This window comes from Rattus norvegicus, chromosome 9 (assembly GCF_036323735.1).
Source record: "Rattus norvegicus strain BN/NHsdMcwi chromosome 9, GRCr8, whole genome shotgun sequence".
In the NCBI taxonomy this organism is placed as follows: Eukaryota; Metazoa; Chordata; class Mammalia; order Rodentia; family Muridae; genus Rattus; species Rattus norvegicus.
In genome coordinates, this window is record NC_086027.1 from 38,145,849 (window position 1) to 38,166,041 (window position 20,193).

The window sequence follows — 20,193 nt, forward strand, 5'->3', positions numbered from 1 at the left end:
ATCTTTATTTTATTTTTGTTTCCAAATGGACTATGGGAAATTATCAAGAAAGGACAGTTTGGGACATTGCTAATTTGTCTAGAAGAGAGTTTATGCCAAGCTGATATATGGAACACATAAATATTTATAAAATCAGTCATCGAAGGGCTAAAGGAATTAGGTTTGTATTGATTATGCCTAGTTATCTGTTATGTGTGTGACAATATGAAAATGGGCACAAACTACTCGTATTGATTTACTGTCCAATAAAAAATTACAGTTCATTACTTATTGATTATATATTTCCATTTTCATTTCACCTCTCTCTTAGTGGGAATATCAGTGTCAACTTAAAGCCTGGACAATTTATGCAGGAAAAAATTAAAAGTCAGTTTCAAAGACAATATGCACTGTCAAACACTCTGTATTTGGCTTACATATCTGTACATGACAAAAAGATGTATTGTTCTGGTTACTAGCATCAAATCCAAAATTTATTGAGTGAATCTCAACAAATAGGCAATAGAGTGTTTTGTTGCTATATGAGGTTTTAAATTGTCTCTATTTGAAAACATAAGAGAGAATACCTGGAAGGATATTGCTCAGGGCCTATATTGACAAATGGAAATGTGGCTAAAAGGGCAGGATAGGCCATTTCGATACTGCCCCATTAATCTCTGTGTCTCTATATTGCTGTTACTGGCAAAACTATTTAGAAGACAAAACTATTGGAAATCATTTTTGATAATGATAGAAGATAACGTTAGCAATGTCTTGTGTCCTCCAACTCTTTTATGCTGTAAGGAAAATGTGAAAACCAAAGTTTTTCATAGATATGATTAGGGATTATTCTACATAACTTTATTTGGCTACTAAGAGCAACAAATTGCCTAATCTCTTCTTAACCATGGTCCTGAGATTAAGTGCACAGCTAATAAGAAAGACTTAATTAATGCCTTAATGGCCTTAGTTAATTTTATCAAAGTGTGGTACTAAATACTATAACAAATAATACAAAGTGAATTATCATATACAATTATGTAATGTAAATATATTCACATTAAACATATTTATTTTGATGATCAAATAAATAAAGTATATAGGGCTCAATATGGTATTTTCAATCTTGCCTACACTCAAGAATATATAATCTTTCGTTTTTGGGTAGAATGTTTTATAGATATCTGATAGATGCATTCAATTCTTACTCTCTATCACCTCCATTATTTCTCTGATTAATTTTTGTCTGACTGTGCTGTCTAATGATAGAAATGAAGTACTGAAGTGTTGCACTACTAACGTGTTAGGTTTGATGTGCAATTTAAGCTTTAATAATGTTTCTTTTACAAATATGGTAGCCCTTGCATTTGAGACATAGATGCTAAGAATTGAAATGCCAACTTCAATTTAATTCTATTGATCATCCTGTCTGCTTCTTTTCTAATTCCATACAGGGTTTATTACTACTGCTGTGTAGTATAGGTTGAAATGAGTGCTAGTTTTGCTAACTGAAGCTCTTTTATTGTACAGTACTGTTTTAGCTATCTGGTGTTTTTGTTTCTTCTTTTGAAGTTGATAATTATTCTCTCAAGGTCTGTAATGAATTGTTTTGGAATGTTGTTAGGAATTGCATTGAGTCTGTAGATTTCTTTTGGTAAGATGTCCAGAAAAGCAATATCTAGTTTCAAAATCATATTTGATCATGATGCTGGAGGACTTCAAGAAAGACATGAACACACTTAGGGAAGCACAGGAAAACATTAATAAACAAGTAAAAGCCTACAGAGAGGAATCGCAAAAATCCCTGAAAGAATTCCAGGAAAACACAATCAAACAGTTGAAGGAATTAAAAATGGAAATAGAAGCAATCAAGAAAGAACACATGGAAACAACCCTGGATATAGAAAACCAAAAGAAGAGACAAGGAGCTGTAGATACAAGCTTCACCAACAGAATACAAGAGATGGAAGAGAGAATCTCAGGAGCAGAAGATTCCATAGAAATCATTGACTCAACTGTCAAAGATAATGTAAAGCGGAAAAAGCTACTGGTCCAAAACATACAGGAAATCCAGGACTCAATGAGAAGATCAAACCTAAGGATAATAGGTATAGAAGAGAGTGAAGACTACCAGCTCAAAGGACCAGTAAATATCGTCAACAAAATCATAGAAGAAAACTTCCCTAACCTAAAATAAGAGATACCCATAGACATACAAGAAGCCTACAGAACTCCAAACAGATTGGACCAGAAAAGAAACACCTCCCATCACATAATTGTCAAAACACCAAACGCACAAAATAAAGAAAGAATATTAAAAGCAGTAAGGGAAAAAGGTCAAGTAACATATAAAGGGAGACCTATCAGAATCACACCAGACTTCTCGCCAGAAACTATGAAGGCCAGAAGATCCTGGACTGATGTTATACAGACCCTAAGAGAACACAAATGCCAGCCCAGGTTACTGTATCCAGCAAAACTCTCAATTAACATTGATGGAGAAACCAAGATATTCCATGACAAAACCAAATTTACACAATATCTTTCTACAAATCCAGCACTACAAAGGATAATAAATGGTAAAGCCCAACATAAGGAGGCAAGCTATACCCTAGAAGAAGCAAGAAACTAATCGTCTTGGCAACAAAACAAAGAGAATGAAAGCACACAAACATAACCTCACTTCCAAATATGAATATAACGGGAAGCAATAATCACTATTCCTTAATATCTCTCAATATCAATGGCCTCAACTCCCCAATAAAAAGACATAGATTAACAAACTGGATACGCAACGAGGACCCTGCATTCTGCTGCCTACAGGAAACACACCTCAGAGACAAAGACAGACACTACCTCAGAGTGAAAGGCTGGAAAACAACTTTCCAAGCAAATGGTCAGAAGAAGGAAGCTGGAGTAGCCATTCTAATATCAAATAAAATCAATTTCCAACTAAAAGTCATCAAAAAAGATAAGGAAGGACACTTCATATTCATCAAAGGAAAAATCAACCAAGATGAACTCTCAATCCTAAATATCTATGCCCCAAATACAAGGGCACCTACATACGTAAAAGAAACCTTACTAAAGCTCAAAACACACATTGCACCTCACACAATAATAGTGGGAGATTTCAACACCCCACTCTCATCAATGGACAGATCATGGAAACAGAAATTAAACAGTGATGTAGACAGACTAAGAGAAGTCATGAGCCAAATGGACTTAACGGATATTTATAGAACATTCTATCCTAAAGCAAAAGGATATACCTTCTTCTCAGCTCCTCATGGTACTTTCTCAAAATTGACCATATAATTGGTCAAAAAACGGGCCTCAACAGGTACAGAAAGATAGAAATAATCCCATGCGTGCTATCGGACCACCACGGCCTAAAACTGGTCTTCAATAACAATAAGGGAAGAATGCCCACATATACGTGGAAATTGAACAATGCTCTACTCAATGATAACCTGGTCAAGGAAGAAATAAAGAAAGAAATTAAAAACTTTTTAGAATTTAATGAAAATGAAGATACAACATACTCAAAGTTATGGGACACAATGAAAGCTGTGCTAAGAGGAAAACTCATAGCGCTGAGTGCCTGCAGAAAGAAACAGGAAAGAGCATATGTCAGCAGCTTGACAGCACACCTAAATGCTCTAGAACAAAAAGAAGCAAATACACCCAGGAGGAGTAGAAGGCAGGAAATAATCAAACTCAGAGCTGAAATCAACCAAGTAGAAACAAAAAGGACCATAGAAAGAATCAACACTACCAAAAGTTGGTTCTTTGAGAAAATCAACAAGATAGATAAACCCTTAGCCAGACTAACGAGAGGACACAGAGAGTGTGTCCAAATTAACAAAATCAGAAATGAAAAGGGAGACATAACTACAGATTCGGAGGAAATTCAAAAAATCATCAGATCTTACTATAAAAACCTATATTCAACAAAATTTGAAAATCTTCAGGAAATGGACAATTTCCTAGACAGATACCAGGTATCGAGGTTAAATCAGGAACAGATAAACCAGTTAAACAACCCCATAACTCCTAAGGAAATAGAAGCTGTCATTAAAGGTCTCCCAACCAAAAAGAGCCCAGGTCCAGACGGGTTTAGTGCAGAATTCTATCAAACCTTCATAGAAGACCTCATACCAATATTATCCAAACTATTCCACAAAATTGAAACAGATGGAGCCCTACCGAATTCCTTCTACGAAGCCACAATTACTCTTATACCTAAACCACACAAAGACACAACAAAGAAAGAGAACTTCAGACCAATTTCCCTTATGAATATCGACGCAAAAATACTCAATAAAATTCTGGCAAACCGAATTCAAGAGCACATCAAAACAATCATCCACCATGATCAAGTAGGCTTCATCCCAGGCATGCAGGGATGGTTTAATATACGGAAAACCATCAACGTGATCCATCATATAAACAAACTGAAAGAACAGAACCACATGATCATTTCATTAGATGCTGAGAAAGCATTTGACAAAATTCACCACCCCTTCATGATAAAAGTCCTGGAAAGAATAGGAATTCAAGGCCCATACCTAAACATAGTAAAAGCCATATACAGCAAACCAGTTGCTAACATTAAACTAAATGGAGAGAAACTTGAAGCAATCCCACTAAAATCAGGTACTAGACAAGGCTGCCCACTCTCTCCCTACTTATTCAATATAGTTCTTGAAGTTCTAGCCAGAGCAATCAGACAACAAAAGGAGATCAAAGGGATACAGATCGGAAAAGAAGAGGTCAAAATATCACTATTTGCAGATGACATGATAGTATATTTAAGTGATCCCAAAAGTTCCACCAGAGAACTACTAAAGCTGATAAACAACTTCAGCAAAGTGGCTGGGTATAAAATTAACTCAAATAAATCAGTTGCCTTCCTCTATACAAAAGAGAAACAAGCCGAGAAAGAAATTAGGGAAACGACACCCTTCATAATAGACCCAAATAATATAAAGTACCTCGGTGTGACTTTAACCAAGCAAGTAAAAGATCTGTACAATAAGAACTTGAAGACACTGAGGAAAGAAATTGAAGAAGACCTCAGAAGATGGAAAGATCTCCCATGCTCATGGATTGGCAGGATTAATATAGTAAAAATGGCCATTTTACCAAAAGCAATCTACAGATTCAATGCAATCCCCATCAAAATACCAATCCAATTCTTCAAAGAGTTAGACAGAACAATTTGCAAATTCATGTGGAATAACAAAAAACCCAGGATAGCTAAAGCTATCCTCAACAATAAAAGAACTTCAGGGGGAATCACTATCCCTGAACTCAAGCAGTATTACAGAGCAATAGTGATAAAAACTGCATGGTATTGGTACAGAGACAGACAGATAGACTAATGGAATAGAATTGAAGACCCAGAAATGAACCCACACACCTATGGTCACTTGATTTTTGACAAAGGAGCCAAAACCATCCAATGGAAAAAAGATAGCATTTTCAGCAAATGGTGCTGGTTCAACTGGAGGGCAACATGTAGAAGAATGCAGATCGATCCATGCTTATCACCCTGTACAAAGCTTAAGTCCAAGTGGTTCAAGGACCTCCACATCAAACCAGACACACTCAAACTAATAGAAGAAAAACTAGGGAAGCATCTGGAACACATGGGCACTGGAAAAAATTTCCTGAACAAAACACCAATGGCTCATGCTCTAAGATCAAGAATCGACAAATGGGATCTCATAAAACTGCAAAGCTTCTGTAAGGCAAAGGACACTGTGTTTAGGACAAAACGGCAACCAACAGATTGGGAAAAGATCTTTACCAATCCTACAACAGATGGAGGCCTTATATCCAAAATATACAAAGAACTCAAGAAGTTAGACCGCAGGGAAACAAATAACCCTATTAAAAAATGGGGTTCAGAGCTAAACAAAGAATTCACAGCTGAGGAATGCCGAATGGCTGAGAAACACCTAAAGAAATGTTCAACATCTTTAGTCATAAGGGAAATGCAAATCAAAACAACCCTGAGATTTCACCTCACACCAGTGCGATTGGCTAAGATCAAAAACTCAGGTGACAGCAGATGCTGGCGAGGATGTGGAGAAAGAGGAACACTCCTCCATTGTTGGTGGGATTGCAGACTGGTAAAACCATTCTGGAAATCAGTCTGGAGGTTCCTCAGAAAATTGGACATTGAACTGCCTGAGGATCCAGCTATACCTCTCTTGGGCATATACCCAAAAGATGCCTCAACATATAAAAGAGACACGTGCTCCACTATGTTCATCGCAGCCTTATTTATAATAGCCAGAAAATGGAAAGAACCCAGATGCCCTTCAACAGAGGAATGGATACAGAAAATGTGGTACATCTACACAATGGAGTATTACTCAGCTATCAAAAACAACGAGTTTATGAAATTCGTAGGCAAATGGTTGTAACTGGAAAATATCATCCTGAGTGAGCTAACCCAATCACAGAAAGACATACATGGTATGCACTCATTGATAAGTGGCTATTAGCCCAAATGCTTGAATTACCCTAGATCCCTAGAACAAACGAAACTCAAGACGGATGATCAAAATTTGAATGCTTCACTCCTTCTTTAAATGAGGAAAAAGAATACCCTTGGCAGGGATGGGAGAGGCAAAGATTAAAACAGAGACTGAAGGAACACCCATTCAGAGCATGCCCCACATGTGGCCCATACATATACAGCCACCCAATTAGACAAGATGGATGAAGCAAAGAAGTGCAGACCGGCAGGAGCCGGATGTAGATCGCTCCTGAGAGACACAGCCAGAATACAGCAAATATAGAGGCGAATGCCAGCAGCAAACCACTGAACTGAGAATAGGTCCCCCGTTGAAGGAATCAGAGAAAGAACTGGAAGAGCTTGAAGGGGCTCGAGACCCCAAAAGTACAACAATTCAAGCAACCAGAGCTTCCAGGGACTAAGCCACTACCTAAAGACTATACATGGACTGACCCTGGACTCTGACCCCATAGGTAGCAATGAATATCCTAGTAAGAGCACCAGTGGAAAGGGAAGCCCTGGGTCCTGCTAAGACTGAACCCCCAGTGAAGTAGTCTATGGGGGGAGGGCGGCAATGGGGGGAGGATTGGGAGGGGAACACCCATAAGGAAGGGGAGGGGGGAGGGGGATGTTTGCCCGGAAACCGGGAAAGGGAACAACACTCGAAATGTATATAAGAAATACTCAAGTTAATAAAAAAAATAAAAAAAATAAAATAAAAGGTAAAAGTAAAATATTTAAAAAAAAAAAGATGTCCATTATTACCATGTTAATCCTACTGAACACTAAGCATGAGAGCTATTTCTTTTTTCTGATAGCTTTTTTAATTTCTTTCTCCAGAAACTTGAAATTCTTATCCTACAGGTCTTTCCCTTGCTTAGAGTTACAAGATATTTTATATAATTTGTGGCTATTGTGAATAGTGTTGGTCCTCTGATTTCATTCTCAGTCTAGTTATCATTTGTATAAATAAGGGCTACTGTTTTTTTTTTTTTTTTAGTAAATTTTGTGTCCATCCAGTTTGCTTAAGGTGTTTATCAGCTGTAGGTGTTCTCTGGTAGATATTTTGGAGGCACTTATAGATACTGTCATATCATCTGTGAATTGTGATACTTTGTCTACTTCTTGGCAACTTGTATTCCCTTGATCTTCTTTAGTTGTCTCATTACTATAGACATCCAATAGAATAGTGAAGAGATTCAAAGCAAGTGGACAGTCTTATCTTCTTCCTGATTTTAATGAAATTGCTTTTTGTTTCTCTCCATGATATTTTATTTTCTTGTGTTTAGTTTTATTTTATGAAAGAAAAATCATGAGGATGTGTAGGTAGAGAAGTTGGGGGTATCTGAAAGAATATGAATGAGAGAAATAAATATTAAATTACTTTCTATGAAAAATTTAAAATGCAACCATTTAAAACATAAATAACTTGAGTGTCCATATTTCCAAAGAGATGTGTAATTGGGCAATAGTGGTTAACAGTGATGTTCGAAAGCTCAAAATATTCATGGTATGTCAATTGAATCGGCAATGGAATATCATTTTAAACCCGGTAGCACTATGTGAAAAAAAGATGGACAATAGAAAAAATCTAAAGCAAAGGTATGTAGAAAAGATAACTAATTTAAATGAAATAGTTACCTTTAAATAAAGATGAAATTTCTTCAAAAATCAAAATTGAAGCCATGATATCACTGATCCTTCAATCCCACTGATGGCACATTTGTAAAAGAAATGAAATAAGCATATTTATGGAACCATACTACTACGTGAATAGCTTCAGATAGCCAGTATGTCAAAGATGTGTTCACTTGAATGAATAGATTAAGAAAATGTGGTGTACATATATAGTAGAATATTAAATAAAAAGGGAGGAAATCCTACCACATATGACATCCTGACTAACAGATTATGTTATACTTCAAATATTTGAAAGAGTCATACATAAATATTACTTGATCTCATTATGTATGGAATCATACAACAAAATTAAAAAAAAACGACAATCACAAAATACTAAACAGAATATTAATGGCCAAGAATGAAGACAATGGGCTGGTATAAAATTCATTGGAGTTTTCATAATGACCAAGTTGGAATGGATAAGGTTGGAAAACAAATGCTGTGAAAGACAGACAGGAAAGGGAACACTCACTGTGTCAAGGACTGTAAAGAAATGCAGCCTTTATGGGAATGAGTACAGAAAAATTTAAATGTAGACAAGCCATATGAAAAGTCTGTTGCATGTTATATAAAGGATTTGATATCCTGCCACTGTGCTATCTGACAAAGTTGTTTATTGTTTCTCCATGCAAAACTGCTAGGAAAGTGAAATATCAACTGAAGAATGGATAATGAATATATGGTTCATATATACAATAGAGTTCTATTCAGAGGGAAAGAACAATAAAATCATAAAATGTGTAGGTAAATTATTAGAGAAAATGGAGCCTTTCCGATAGATATTTCCACAAGCAAGAATTTAGTGATATTGTTTTAGTGAATTAGGAAAGACTAACTAACACAAAAGCCAGAGCAGATTACCTAGTAGAAAATACTTTTTGTTCACTAAGTAAACAAACTTTGTTACTCAATTATCTTGGTCTCAGAAGTGGCATAACACAGAACAAAAGACTGTCATTCTATTTAGCAGTTAATTTAACATTAATACAAATACCATGTAAACAAATTGTAGCTATAGCAATGTTTTGAGTTAAGAAAATATTTTATATTTAATGCCCGGACTCTGGATCCTGTTCAGAGTCCTTCCTTTACCAATGGATTCAAGGGCATCCTATTCACTGTCTGACTAAGGGTATCTGGTATTACACTGAGGTCTTGGATCAACTGGGAGTTGAATGTTATTGTTCACTGTTGGAAAAGGTTAACATATCTCCCTTTTTGAAATTAAATCATTTATTGTTGTTATTTAAGAATTACCTACATGAACATTATGCATTTGGTTAAACTCGCTCACTAGTCTCTCCTCTATCATTCTTCCAATGCCTGCTATCTCATCCCTTCTTTAACCTCAGGCATTACTTTGCACTAAGTCTATGTAACCCTACTGGTATATAAAACAGTATGCCAATTCCAAATCACAGTTTCAGAAAGATCACAATCAATGTTCTAGTCTGTACATAATACTTGCTTTTCCTCCAGGAATATTAATTTTACTCTGAATTTAGTTTCCACTTATTTACATTCACCTTGTTCATACTTGGATACAGATGCATAGCCTCTGGTTTGGTTCTCCTTAACTTCAGTATATTAATGTCCAATTTGAAAATTGAGTTGTTCACTCATTTTTCTTAATTTTCATATTATTGAGGTAAAAATGCTTAGTCTTAAATGTGGTCAAGTGAAAATATGTGTATACATATAATGCATATTTTAATTTAGAATATTTTTAATTTATTTATTTACATTCCAAATGTTGCCTATTCCTGCTTCCCTCTCCAAGAGTTCATCAAACCCTTCCCCTCCCTTTTGCCTCTGAGAGGGTGCTCCTCCCAACAACCCTCCTAAATTCTCCTTGTCTGTGGCATCAGGTCTCTACAGGGCTAGATGCATTATCTCCCACTGATGCCAGACAATGCAGTTTTCTGCTACATATGTGCTAAGGTGTGGGACACAGAGCAGCCCATGTATACTCTTTTAATGAAAATTCCTCTTAATTCTCTATCTTAAGAAGCAAACGCAAAATTTTTTGTAATATTTAAGTCCTCAAAAAGAGAGAACAACTTCTTAAACAATATCAATAAGTACATCTTATTTTTAATAGAATATTTATTTTAATTTATTTAAAATGAAGTTATATTATGAAACATTTACAAAATGTTTGCTTTCATCTTTTATACTATAGCTAACTTTTCTAAAATAATTAAAGTTATTCCTGGGTTGTACTTCAAAACATGCAAAATAGGTGGCTGTTTTCAATTGTAATACATTTTTTGTATATTTTCATATTTGAGGAAAAAGACATATTTGACCGGCATTCCTTCTTTCTAATTAACAAAATATAATTGTTTGTTGGTTTCATCAGTCATAAATAGTTGCACACAAAACATAATACCAGGAAGCTAAAACTTATACTGTCATGAGAAATATTATGTCAAGAATGTTGTAAAAATAATTGAACTCTGCTTTAATTATTTACCAAAGTAACCTAGAGATGTTAGATTCCTCAGCACACATGACTCTTATAGGAAAAAATAGTTTCCAATATCATTATATATTTGGTTGTTTGTAACAACTTCTTAAGCTTTGTAATTTTATCTTGGATAAACTTTTAAGCAGACAATGAGTATCAATTAATGCTATGTGCGGATGACTGGATAGAGAAACTAGAAGTGTAAACTATGGAATTTTTTTCATTCATGATAAAAAGCAGCACCATATTTAGGAAAATAAATGAAGATCACAAAGTTAAGTGAAATAAGACAGATTCAGAAAAAGACGCATTGCTTGTCTTCTAACACACTCAATATGCCAGTTAACAGGGGAATGAAAATAGAGGAAGAGAAGGCTATGATCTAAGAATCACGTTTGCAGGAAAATAAGGCAGTGAAACTCTTCACACTTCACAGTTAGCATCAGGTAATTAAAAGTCATAAACTCCACCTGATGACATTAGAAATCTCCAGCATATACTCTGACATAGAAAGTTATGTAGAAAGTTACCTATGTTTACCTTCCTGTCTTGTGTGCTCAAACAAGAACTAATGTTCTTGTGTGTTCATAAGACACATCCCTCAATAAGAGAGATGTTGAGTTGTCAAAATGTTTGTTCTCATTCCTAGCACATCAATCCATGGGTAACATTTGCTTGTCAAATACTTTGGTGACAGGTGGAGAAAGTGGGTTGGCTGAAGATACACATGTGTGTTGAATTGTTTTCCCTGGAGGCTGAAAATGAGGGTTTTGAATACAGATGTTTTCATAACATCGTGTCCATGATCTTAGCATCTTGGTAAATAAAGCCAAATACTAACTGAAAAGCGTTAGAAGTAGGGCCTTAATAAGTAACATAAATATCAGGATTAAATTTGGGGAAATATTATAAAGCTCATGAGTGATGTTAAACAAAACTGAAATGAGATTGCTTGGCTCTCTGTGTCTTACATGGTCTGTATACTACAAAATAATTTCTATGTGTGTTTTATTTTTTATTTTTTAGGGTTTCTAAAATCTCTACCGTTTATTCCAGGACCCTTAAAGAGGTCTCTGGTGCCTGAAGGACAGGTCTATGGTTAGAACGAGTTCAAGCACTGCTCTTGTACCCAACCCAAGTTCAGTTCTCAAAGTTTTCATTGGCAGCTTACGCCTGCCTATAACTCCACACCAGGAAAAAACCATTGCCTCTGGCCTTTGCAGACACTTGCACTCATGCACATATATTCAAACACAGACGCAAACACACATAATAAGAATATAAATCTTTACCAGTGTGCAACGAGAAAACGTAGGTATCTGAACCTACATAATGACTCTTAAACCTGTATTCTTAGTTTTCCTCAATGAAGCTTTCGTAGCTTCAGTCTGTCTTAACTGGGAAATTTTCCCATATTTCCTTGGAGACATGGCTATAAAAAAGAATTACAAGCATGTGCAGTCATTTGTCCTGATGTTAAAAAGATGCAAGCATTTGAAGAGAGTTTGCTCCTTGTAGTCATTGGGTATAACATAGAATGATGGCATACTTTTGTAATTTCATTTTTCTTGGATATTTTATGTATTTACATTTCAAATGACATCCCCTTTCCTCCCTCTTCCATACCTCTCCACATCCTCCTGCTTCTATGAGGATGCTCCCATTCCCATCCACCCACTCCAACCTCAATGCCCAAGTATTACTCTACATTGGGGAAATGTGATTTCATAGGACCAAGAGCTTTTCCTCCTATTGATACTGGGCAATGCCTTCGTCTGCTACAAATGTGGTTGAAGTCATAGGTCCCTTCATGTGTATTCATTGGTTGGTGTTTTAGACCCTGGGAGCTCTGGCCAGGTCTAGGTGGTTGATATTGTTGTTCTTCTTATAAGGTTGAAAATTCCTTCAACTCTTTCAGTCTTTTCTCTAACCTCCAATGGGGTCTCATTGTTCAGTCCAATGGTTAGCTGCAAGCTTCCTCATCTGTATCATTAGAGCTCTGGCAGAGCTTCTCAGGAGACATCCATATTTGCAATTACATAATCTTAATAATGTCCAAACTGTTGTCTGTCTTTAATCCAATGTGCTTTCATTGGACAATTGTGTTGATTGTTTAAGATTAAAATTAATATTTACTGAATTCCAATAATTCAGTTTCTACTGAGGCACAAACTGATTTCTAAGGGTGCAAATATTATCCTTGAAGAAATGTAAAAGGAGTATGTATGTACATAAATAAGGATGTTAAAAACACATTAATGTAATTGTCAACCCTTGTTTTCCATGGGGTAAGGAAGCAGAGTGCATGGTTTCTAAAGTTTCTAAAGTACACATGAGCTTCAAATACTTCTCTAAGTTTATTACATGTCACCCTCTGCTAGACAACAGATACTCCAGGAGTCACAACTGTCATGAAAGGCAAGAAACAGGTACAGTGATGAAAACAAGTGTTAAGACATTTATGGGGGTAGTTTCTTTTTCTTTCAAAACTGCCAACTTACTAATCTAAATAATTTAACTGTCATAGGCAATATTTATTCTGAAAGAAGAAAGCATTTTCTCTTCTTTTTACATATGCTAGCTAAAAATGGTACAAACAAAAATTATGAGTTTCTAATGGCCAATATCGTTTTTCTCAGACAACATTGAAAATTCTCAGAAATTTCCCAGCTAATTAATACAAATCTTCCTTCTTAATTTGCTTAATGTTTTGGTCACATTTGAAAGGAGGTCTGTGGCCTATGTCCAGAACTAAATTGAACTGGTCCAACAGCCCCCTACACCCAAATCCCGTGGGGGAGAGTGACCTGGACCCTCAGAAGTATGGAAAATCCTGAGAACTCAGAGAAGACAACTAATTTCTGCCCACATTCCTGACCCAAGAGGAAACCACCTAGTGCCATCTGTGCCCTCTGGGCATGAGGACCTAGGAGCAGTCAGGAGCAAGACTGTTCAGGATTCTACCTGCACCCAGAGCCGAAAGCCAGTCTCCAGGAGTGCCTACACACCTGAGAGCAGAGATAAGACCAACTCTTCTGCACTAAGCAACCTGACTGAAGGCTTCAGGTCACATAAACCAAGGAGCAGCTCTCTGTTCCCAGATCATTCTGAAAGAAAACATATCTACAGGAGTAGTGACACACAGGCTTAAAGAAGGGTCAAGCTACTGTCACAATCAGCAAGAAGCTAACACCAGAGACAACCTGGTTGGGAGAGACAAGTGAACGAACTCAAGCAACAAAACCCAAGACTACTTGGTATCATCAGAGCCCAGTAATCCACCCAAAGCAAATAGTGGATATATAAACATGCCAGAATAGCAAGATTTGGATTTAAAATCACATCTTATGATAATGATGGAGTCATTTAGGAAAGACAAAATTAACTCCCTTAAAAAATACAGGACAAAACAAGTAAATAAGTAGAAACCCTTAAAGAGGAAACACAAAAGTTCCTTAAAGAATTACAGGAAAACACAAACAAACAGGTGAAGAAATTGAACAAAATTGTTCAGCACTTAAAAATGGAAGTAGAAACAATAAAGAAAGCACAAAAAGAGACAATCCTGGAGATAGAAAACCTAGGAGAGAGATCTGGAGTCATAGATGCAAGCATCACCAACAGGATACAAGAGATGGAAGAGAGAATCTCAGGGGCAGAAGACACCATAGAAAACATCGACACAACCGTGAAAGATAATGTAAAGTGTACAAAGCTCCTAGATCCAAACATCCTGGAAATACAGGACACTATGAGAAAATCAAACCTAAGGATAATATGTAGAGAAGAGAGTGAGGACTCCCAACTTAAAGGGTCAGTAAATATCTACAAAATATTATAGAAGAAAACATCCCTAACCTAAAGAAAGAGATGCCCATAAACATACAAGAATCATACAGAACTCCAAAATAGAATGGACCAGAAAAGAAATTCCTCTCATCAAATAATCATCAAAACACCAAATACACAAAACAAAGATTATTAAAAGCAGTAAGAGAAAAATGTCAAGTAACATATAAAGGCAGACCTATAATAATTACACCAGACTTCTCACCAGAGACTATGAAAGCCAGAAGATCCTGGGCAGATGTCATACAAACCCTAAGAGAACACAAATGCCAGCCCAGGCTACTGGAGCCAGCAGAATTCTCAATTAACATAGATGGAGAAACCAAGATATTCCATGACAAAACCAAATTTACACAATATCTTTCTACAAACCTAGTCCTACAAAGAAAAACTGATGGAACACTCCAACTCAAGGAGGGAAATTACACCCTGGAAAAAACAAGAAAGTAATTTCCTTGCAACAAAACCAAAAGAGAGACACACAAACATAATTCCACCTTTAACAATGAAGATAACAGGAAGCAAAAATCACTATTCCTTAATATCTCTTAACATTAATGGACTCAATTTCCCAATAAAAAGATGAACAGATGAATAGAAGAACAGGCTAGATACGTAAACAGGACCAAACAATTTGCTGCATGCAGAAAACACACCTCAGAGACAAAGACAGAGACTACCTCAGAGTGAAAGGCTGGAAAACAACTTTCTATATATATACAGACATATATACACACACACACACATATATATATATATATATATATGTATATATGTATATATATATGGTCTGTGTATATATATATATATATGTATAGTAAATAATTGGACTTTATGGAACAAGTTTATTTTTATATTTACTTGCCAAACTGAAATGTAATAAAAGAAAAATAGCATTTTCAGGGGATTTAAATCCTTATAATATAATAAAGACAGGGTTCAAGATTGCAAACACTTTTCCTTTACAAGTAAGAGCAGAAAATAAATAAATAGATAGAGAAACCTCTCCCATGAAACAACACAAAACGAACAAATGAGCAAAGAAAAAAAGTTCTTTTCTTTATTGGATTTTTTTTAAATTTACATTTCAAATGTTATATCCTGTATTTGACATGCTCTGGATGTGCCTCTCAGGAGACATTTATATCTGGTTCCTGTCAGCATGCATTGGTTAGCTTCATCAGTCTTATCTATTTTTGGTGGCTGTATATAATGGGCTGTACACCCATGTGGGGCAAGCTCTGAGTGGCCATTCCTTCAGTCTCTCCTCCAAACTTTGCCTCCATATCCCCTTCTGTGGACATTTTGTTCTGCCTTTTAAGAAGGAGGGAAGCATCTGCACATTGGTCATCCTTCCTCTTGAGCTTCATGTGGTCTGTATCTTGGGTAATTAGAGATTTGAGATAATATCCACTTATCTGTGAGTGCATACCATGGGTGTTTTTCCGGGACTGAGTTACCTCACTCAGGATGATATCTTCTAGTTCAATTCATTTGCCTATGAATTTCATGGAGTCATTGTTTTTGATAGCTGATTAGTAATCCATTGTGTAGATGTACTCCATTTTCTGTTTCCATTCCTCTGTTGGAGGGCATCTGGGTCCTTTCCAGCCTTTGCTATTATATGCAAGACTGCTATGAACAGAGTGGAGCATGAGACTTTGTTGTATGTTGGAGCATCCTTCAGGAATATGTCTCTTCCCCATTTGCAGCAGCATCTCCCTGAGCTGTCTGGGCACACTGTTCCCAACATTCTCCTCTCCATTTGAGCCAATCTCCCCGAGACAGCACTGCCCTACATAAGTAAAAGAAGCAAGGGAACCATAAGCAGAGCAACTCCTTAAAACTCAGAGCAACATTTTGTCTAATAAATTGATCTACATTGTTGGGGTCCAAGACCTCAATAACAGAATATGCCGCTCCCTGTCTAGGGGGAGACTCATGAAAAATTATCCCTATCCTTGGAACCTTCTCTCCATAACACCACTCCAAGGAAGGATAGGGTTCATAGGCAGGAAGAATGGTAGCTTCCTCTTCTTTAAAGAAGTTATTTTTTACTAGGAAGATGAGATTCTGATTTTTTTTAGCAACTCTGAACTTATTAATCTTCCTTTTAAGTTCTTCTGTTTCTTTTTCTGATGTCTCTTCTTCATCCTCCTCTGAGCTTGAATCCTGATCTGAATCAGAGGTTTGTAAAGACTTAAGAGGGGCATCATCTTGTGCCCCTCCAAATGTTCTTTCTCTGACATCTGTTCCTTCATTTTAGCGTTAGTACTCAAGAGAGCATTCTTGACCAATCTCCACAAAGAGAATGTGGTAAGAGGAATGCTCTCAGGGCCATCTCTCTGCAGTTTTTTGCAAACTTTTCTTAATATATTCCCAATCAAAAATTCTAAGTCCTCCTTTATGAACAAACCAGGGACTAGTCTAGTCTTTTCTAAAGTTTTAATAAATTCTTTAGCTGTTTTTACCCTTATTCCTTTTCCTTGCTGTTTGAGCAGAATTGCCATCTGATCTGTTAGTTGTAATGTAGAACTCGAGGTTCCCATGGTGTGACCCTTTTACTTACTCCAAACTAAACTTACTTTTGGTTCATGGCTGCATCACTCACCCAATACATTCCTTTTACTTCGCTGGCTGGATTCCTGGAACAGTTCCATGAAGGGCTTCTCACTTCCCTGATCTGGGTGAGACCTCCACTTGATGGTGTCGCCACAGTACCGAGAACCAGGTGTAGCCTTGGGGAATTTAACAGAAGACAGAGACTCAGTGCTACAAGGAGAATGCCAAAGCTTTACTGATATTATATATATATATATTTTTTTTCATACACACACACCTACACACACACACACACACACACACACACACACACACACACACACACACACACAAAGTACACAGGGTGGAAAATCCCCTCGAAGCAAAATGGAAAAACAAATTTACGTTCTCAGGATAAAAACAGGAACATAGAAATAAAAAAAACAAGTTATAAAAACAGGAACTGACTCAATGGTCAAATAGCAAAGGCCAAGATGTTCTTTTCTTAAAAACCAATAGTTTCCCCATGTGTCGGCAAGGCTCGGCAGGGGCCAAACACTGAGGGAGCCCAGGAGGATCCAACACACACCCACATCCAGATCCAGATCCAGATCCAGATCCACATACACATACACATACAAATCCACATACACATATACATATATACATGTACATTTACATATGTCATCTTATTATCCTCAAACTAAGATATGTTGACTTCTTCTTTTTCAATTTGTATGCACTTGATCTTCAGTTGTCTTATTGCCCTGGCTAGAACTTACTGTACTCAATTGAATTGATAGGGAGAGACTGGGCAGCCTCGGCACTGATTTTAGTGAAGTTCCTTTAAGTTTATTATTATTATTATTATTATTATTATTATTATTATCATTAATTATTAAAGTTTATATCTGAATTTAGCTTGATGATTTTTACTGGCTTGCTATATATTGTTTTGATATGTTTAGGTATGTTTCTTATGTTTCTATACTCTCTTATACTGTTATCATGAAGGGGTGTTGGAATCTGTTAAAGACTATTTCAGTATCCAATGAAATGATCATGTGATTTTTTTCTTTCAATTTGTTTATATAATAAGTTATTTGATGAATTTTCATTTATTGATGTATCCCTCTGTCCCTGGGAAGATGCATTCTTGATTATGGTGGGTGATGTTTTTGATGGACATATTTGTGAATATTTTATTGAATATTTTTGCATCAATGTTCATAAGAACAATCTGTCTGAAGTCTTCTTTGTTAAGTCTTTGTTTGGTTTAAGTAATAGGGTTGCTGTGGATTCATAGAATGAGTTCAGTAATGTTTCTTCTGTTTAAATTTTGTGGAAAAGCTTGGAGTATTGATATTCCCTCTTCAAAATTCTGGTAACATTCTGCATTAAAAACCATCTGATTCTGGACTATTTCTGGCTTGGACACCATTGAAAAAAGCTTCTATTTCTTAATGGGTTATAGGGCATTTGAATAGTTTACATGATCTAGATTTAACTTTGGTAAGTGGTATTGGTCTAGAAAACCATCCATTTCATTAAGACTTTCAAATTTTGAGGAGTACAGGCTTTTGAAATAAGACCTATTGCTTTTTTTTTAATTACCCAGTGGTTATGTCTCTTTTCATTTATGCTTTTGTTTGTTTGAATGCCTTCTCTGTCTTTTGATTAGTGGTTACCTTTTGCCTAAACATTTAACTATCCTATTGATTTTTTCAAAGAACCAGCTCTTGATTTCCTTGGTTCTTTGAAATGTTTTTTATGTTTGTAATTGATTGATTTCAGCCCTGCCTTTGATTACTTCTTGACTTCAAATTATGCTCTTTGGTGTGCTTGCTTGCTGCTGCTGCTGCTGCTTTTCTTCCTCCTTGTCCTCTTCGTCCTCCTCATCCTCGTCCTCGTCCTTGTCCTCATCCTCATCCTCCTCCTTGTTCTACTCCTCCTCCTTCTTTTAGACCTTTCAGGTACACTTTTAAATGATTGGTATGAGAACTTTCTATTTTTTTACAGGGGCATTTGGTGCTGTGAACATTCCTCTTAGCACTGCTTCCAATGTGTCCCATAAATTTGGGTATCTTGTGCCTTCATTTTCATTGAATTCTAGAAAGTCTTTAATTTTTCTCTTTATGTCTTCCTTGACCCAGAGTTAATTGAGTAGAGAGTTGTTGAATTTCCATGATAGTATAGGCTCTGGTGTTTATGTTGTTGAAGTCCAGTTTTAATCCATGGTGGTGAGAGAAGATAAAAGATATTATTTTAATTTTCTTGCATCATTTGACAAGGCTTTGTGACCAACTATATGGTCAATTTTGGAGAAGGACCCATGAGCTCCTGAGAATATACATTCTTTGGTGTTTTGGGTCAAATATTCTACAGATGTCTGTTAGGTTCATTTGATTCCTAAATTCTGTTACTTTTGATATTTCTCTGTTTAGTTTTTCTTAGTATGACCTGCCAATTGGTACAACTGGGGTATTGAAGTCTCCCACCATTAATGTGCGATACTTGATGTGTAACAATATTTCATTTACAAATAAGAGTGTCTTTGTGTTTTGAGTATAGATGTTCAGAATTGAGATATCATCTGAGTAAGTTTTTCCACTGATGAGTATGAAGTATCCTTTCCATTCTCTTTTGATTAATTTTGGTTAAAACTCTATCTCATTAGACATTAGAATGGCTGCTCCAGCTTTTTTCTTGGGTCCTTTTGCTTGGAAAACTTTTTTAATCAGCCTTTTACTGTGAAGAAATGTCTATCTTTATTATGGAGGAATGTTTCTTGTATGCAGAAGAATGATGGCTTCTGTCTTCATATTCAATCTGTTAGCTAGTGTCTTTTTCTTGGGGGAATTGGCTCCATTTGTGTCAAGAGATATTAATGACAGAGTGATTGCTAATTCCTGTTATTTTGATATTTTTGCTTTCACTTCCTGCACAGTTTTATTTCTTCACCTTTTTAATTATATTTTCTGTATATTTTTCAAGATTTATGTATTTTACCTTAAATATCTCAACTTGTTTGATTGTATTTATTTTATTTTTCTTTAAGAGATTTATTCATCTCCTCTTTAAAGACCTCTATCATCTTTATAAGGTTGGATTTAGCATAACTTCCTTGTGCTTTGTTTGA